Here is a 5,834-nt window from a genome sequence, read left to right on the forward strand (position 1 = left end):
CCATCACCATAATATCTCGTTATGGTATGCAATTATTCCAAAATACAGAAAAATCCGATATCCAAAATTCCTCTGGTCCCAAGCATTTTGGATAAGGGATACTCAACCTGTAATGCCACTGTATAGGTCCTTGGTACAGCCACATTTAGAATCCTGTGTTCAGTTCCAGAAGCCATATCTCCAGAAGGCTGTAAATACATTAGGGCAACTAAAATTGTGCATGGCCTACATCACAAAACTTACCTGGAAATACAAAAAAATGTTGATGTGTATAGTTTGGAGAAGGGAAGAGGGAACATACAGTAATAGAAACATTTAAATATATAGGGAGGAATGTAATAGGGTGTGAGAATCAGAAAGTGAGAGATTTTGTGTTTTTTCCTGTTTTTTTTTGTTTTTGTTTGATTGTTTGTTTTTAAAGTGGCAATCCTTTACATGGCAAAACCAGGTTGATATTTGCCATGTAAAGGATTGCCACCATGGGCATGTGTAGAAGGGGCACTGCTACTGTTGGCATTATGTATGTAAGCTGCACTGATATGGTGGTTATGTGTATAAAGGGCACTGCGACTGTGGGTATTATTATTATTATTATTATTACATGCGGTGTAATGACAATAAGATAGTGCTACTGTGTGGCGTATTTTGATTTGGGGTGCTATTGTGTGGCCATGCCCCTTCCTTGTGATACCACACCTTCTTTTTTTAAGGAGCGCACTGTCCCTTTATTAAGTATTGGAGAGAGGGCCCAAATTAATAGTTTGCAGGGAGGCGCCAAACACCCTAGCACTGGCCCTTTGGTAGGGGACAGGATTTGCTTCTGCTTGTGCACATATGTTATGATTGCCAGCCAACAGCACTGGTTTTGCCTATAACACTAACTATAAATATTTTGAATTGGTCCTGGACCACCAATCCAAGGCACCCCTGCAAGTGTCCTGAGGCACCCCAGGGTGCAGTTTAAGAAACCACTGGTCTAGTGAGTACCCAGGATAATTATTGTAGCTGGTCTGCGGGTAACAGCTCTCAGATCCACTTCTAGAAAAAATGCAGCAATGTAATTTGAGTGACAAACTGCAGAGATGAACCCTTTCTGTGACTGCTGCACAGGGATCACACAAACTCTATTCATAGGGCTGACTTCAGTTAGGGGAGATGTTCTCACCCCGCAAAGAAGTGCGAGTATATACCGCACTTACGGTACCATTGGATTTACAGATATTTTCTTGCAATACACTATGGGGGTCATTCTGAGTTGATTGCTCGCTAGCAGTTTTTAGCAGCCATGCAAACGCATTGTCGCTGCCCACTGGAGAGTGTATATTCACTTTGGAGAAGTGCGAATACTTGAGTAGCAGAGCGCCTGCAAAATCGTTTCAAAATAAGACCAGCACTGTAGTTACACTTCGTGTGCGTTGATTCTAACAACCGAGGGACGGCTTTTGATGTCACACACCCATCCAGCGAATGCCCAGCCACGTCTGCATTTCTTCTGCCACGCCTGCATTTTTCCAAGCACTCCCTGAAAACGGTCAGTTGACACCCAGAAACGCCCTCTTTCTGTCAATCTCCTTGTGGCCTGTTCTGTGATTGGAATAATCGCTAGAACTAGTGCAAAACCACAATGGACTTTGTACCCGTACGATGCGCATGCACATTACGGAGCATGCGCATGCACAGATTAGCCATTTTTTTTCAACTGATTGCTACGCAGCGAACAACGGCAGCATGCGATCAACTCGGAATGACCCCCTATATACATAGAAACATGGATTTTTACTGCAGGAGTTATGGTTAGTTTAGGGGTATCGGTTAGGGTCAACAGAGGTGTAGCTAGGGGTCCAAGCGCCCCTGGCAAAGTAAGGCACTGGCGCCCCCCCTATCGATAAAGCATTGCAGTCCATTGGCGGTTACCATGTTGGAGCCACAGCAACTGACCCCCTCCCCCACACGCTGCCCTACATCATCGGCTGGGATTCACTGTTGGTGTGAAGCCACTGGGAACAGTCTGGTAGCATTAGCAGAAGTCTTTGTCATAGATAGGGAAGGCAGAAGGTTAACTAGCTAATAGCAGTCTGTTGGCAGCAGAGGCTGGGCGGGGGGCTGAGAATGAGCCAACGCTGATCAGTGTCCAGTCTGCTCAGACAAAAATATTTTGTGATCAGGGCTGGTTCTAGACCAAAGGAGCCAAAGGCAAAAATTTCCTTTGGCACCCCCCCCCCCCCCACACACACACATACACACACACACACACACACACACACCAAAAAAGAACATATCCCAGTTTAACATAACGCTATGTGGTGCAAGGTGTGGAGCTGGTCACTTGTATCAGACCTCTGACATTTGCCTTTTCACCCATATTGCATACTTTTTCTTGCAGGTTGTGTCTTAATTCAAGAAGTGTTCTAAGTACTTCAGCTTAGTATCTTTACTGACCCCTCTTTACCCCACACTACATAACTGACCCCTCTATACCCTACACTACATCACTGACCTTTCTATTAGAGATGAGCGCCTGAAATTTTTCGGGTTTTGTGTTTTGGTTTTGGGTTCGGTTCCGCGGCCGTGTTTTGGGTTCGACCGCGTTTTGGCAAAACCTCACCGAATTTTTTTTGTCGGATTCGGGTGTGTTTTGGATTCGGGTGGTTTTTTCAAAAAACCCTAAAAAACATCTTAAAACATTGAATTTGGGGGTCATTTTGATCCCATAGTATTATTAACCTCAATAACCATAATTAACACTCATTTTCAGTCTATTCTGAACACCTTACACCTCACAATATTATTTTTAGTCCTAAAATTTGCACCGAGGTCGCTGGATGACTAAGCTCAGCGACCCTAGTGGCCGACACAAACACCGGGCCCATCTAGGAGTGGCACTGCAGTGTCACGCAGGATGTCCCTTCCAAAAAACCCTCCCCAAACAGCACATGACGCAAAGAAAAAAAGAGGCGCAATGAGGTAGCTGTGTGAGTAAGATTAGCGACCCTAGTGGCCGACACAAACACCGGGCCCATCTAGGAGTGGCACTGCAGTGTCACGCAGGATGTCCCTTCCAAAAAACCCTCCCCAAACAGCACATGACGCAAAGAAAAAAAGAGGCGCAATGAGGTAGCTGACTGTGTGAGAAAGATAAGCGACCCTAGTGGCCGACACAAACACCGGGCCCATCTAGGAGTGGCACTGCAGTGTCACGCAGGATGTCCCTTCCAAAAAACCCTCCCCAAACAGCACATGACGCAAAGAAAAATAAAAGAAAAAAGAGGTGCAAGATGGAATTGTCCTTGGGCCCTTCCCACCCACCCTTATGTTGTATAAACAAAACAGGACATGCACACTTTAACCAACCCATCATTTCAGTGACAGGGTCTGCCACACGACTGTGACTGAAATGACGGGTTGGTTTGGACCCCCACCAAAAAAGAAGCAATGAATCTCTCCTTGCACAAACTCGCTCTACAGAGGCAAGATGTCCACCTCATCATCATCCTCCGATATATCACCGTGTACATCCCCCTCCTCACAGATTATCAATTCGTCCCCACTGGAATCCACCATGTCAGCTCCCTGTGTACTTTGTGGAGGCAATTGCTGCTGGTCAATGTCTCCGCGGAGGAATTGATTATAATTCATTTTAATGAACATCATCTTCTCCACATTTTCTGGATGTAACCTCGTACGCCGATTGCTGACAAGGTGAGCGGCGGCACTAAACACTCTTTCGGAGTACACACTTGTGGGAGGGCAACTTAGGTAGAATAAAGCCAGTTTGTGCAAGGGCCTCCAAATTGCCTCTTTTTCCTGCCAGTATAAGTACGGACTGTGTGACGTGCCTACTTGGATGCGGTCACTCATATAATCCTCCACCATTCTATCAATGGTGAGAGAATCATATGCAGTGACAGTAGACGACATGTCCGTAATGGTTGTCAGGTCCTTCAGTCCGGACCAGATGTCAGCATCAGCAGTCGCTCCAGACTGCCCTGCATCACCGCCAGCGGGTGGGCTCGGAATTCGGATTTGGGATTTCGAAGAATGCACAGTTCTTTGCTGTGCTGCTTTTGCCAGCTTGAGTCTTTTCATTTTTCTAGCGAGAGGCTGAGTGCTTCCATCCTCATGTGAAGCTGAACCACTAGCCATGAACATAGGCCAGGGCCTCAGCCGTTCCTTGCCACTCCGTGTGGTAAATGGCATATTGGCAAGTTTACGCTTCTCCTCCGACAATTTTATTTTAGGTTTTGGAGTCCTTTTTTTTCTGATATTTGGTGTTTTGGATTTGACATGCTCTGTACTATGACATTGGGCATCGGCCTTGGCAGACGACGTTGCTGGCATTTCATCGTCTCGGCCATGACTAGTGGCAGCAGCTTCAGCACGAGGTGGAAGTGGATCTTGATCTTTCCCTAATTTTGGAACCTCAACTTTTTTGTTCTCCATATTTTATAGGCAGAACTAAAAGGCACCTCAGGTAAACAATGGAGATGGATGGATTGGATACTAGTATACAATTATGGACGGACTGCCACGGTTAGGTGGTATAAAAAAACCACGGTTAGGTGGTATATAATACAATTATGGATGGACGGACTGCCTGCCGAGTTCCGACACAGAGGTAGCCACAGCCGTGAACTACCGCACTGTACACTGGTTGATAAAGAGATAGTAGTATACTCGTAACAACTAGTATGACACTATGACGACGGTATAAAGAATGAAAAAAAAACCACGGTTAGGTGGTATATATTATAATAATAATACAATTATGGATGGACGGACTGCCTGCCGACTGCCGACACAGAGGTAGCCACAGCCGTGAACTACCGCACTGTACACTGGTTGATAAAGAGATAGTAGTATACTCGTAACAACTAGTATGACACTATGACGACGGTATAAAGAATGAAAAAAAAACCACGGTTAGGTGGTATATATTATAATAATAATACAATTATGGATGGACGGACTGCCTGCCGACTGCCGACACAGAGGTAGCCACAGCCGTGAACTACCGCACTGTACACTGGTTGATAAAGAGATAGTAGTATACTCGTAACAACTAGTATGACACTATGACGACGGTATAAAGAATGAAAAAAAAACCACGGTTAGGTGGTATATATTATAATAATAATACAATTATGGATGGACGGACTGCCTGCCGACTGCCGACACAGAGGTAGCCACAGCCGTGAACTACCGCACTGTACACTGGTTGATAAAGAGATAGTAGTATACTCGTAACAACTAGTATGACACTATGACGACGGTATAAAGAAAGAAAAAAAAATACCACGGTTAGGTGGTATATATTGTAATACAATTATGGATGGACGGACTGCCTGCCGAGTTCCGACTGCCGACACAGAGGTAGCCACAGCCGTGAACTACCGCACTGTACTGTGTCTGCTGCTAATATAGACTGGTTGATAAAGAGATAGTATACAATACATACAACAATATACTACTATACTGGTGGTCAGGCACTGGTCACCACTAGTCACACTGGCAGTGGCACTCCTGCAGCAAAAGTGTGCACTGTTTAATTTTAAATTAATATAATATTATGTACTCCTGGGGGCTCCTGCTATAACAACCTGCAGTGCTCCCCAGTCTCCCCCACAATTATTATAAGCTTTGCCTTTTATACATTGATGTGCAGCACACTGGGCTGAGCTGAGTGCACACAGACTGAGTCACACTGTGTGACTGGCTGCTGCTGTGTATCGTTTTTTTTCAGGCAGAGAACGGATATAGCAGAGAACGGATATATTATATTAAAATAAATAAAAGTTAACTAACAACAACTGCACTGGTCACTGTGGTAAACTCTG

This window comes from Pseudophryne corroboree, unplaced genomic scaffold (genome assembly GCF_028390025.1).
Source record: "Pseudophryne corroboree isolate aPseCor3 unplaced genomic scaffold, aPseCor3.hap2 scaffold_1658, whole genome shotgun sequence".
In the NCBI taxonomy this organism is placed as follows: domain Eukaryota; kingdom Metazoa; phylum Chordata; class Amphibia; order Anura; family Myobatrachidae; genus Pseudophryne; species Pseudophryne corroboree.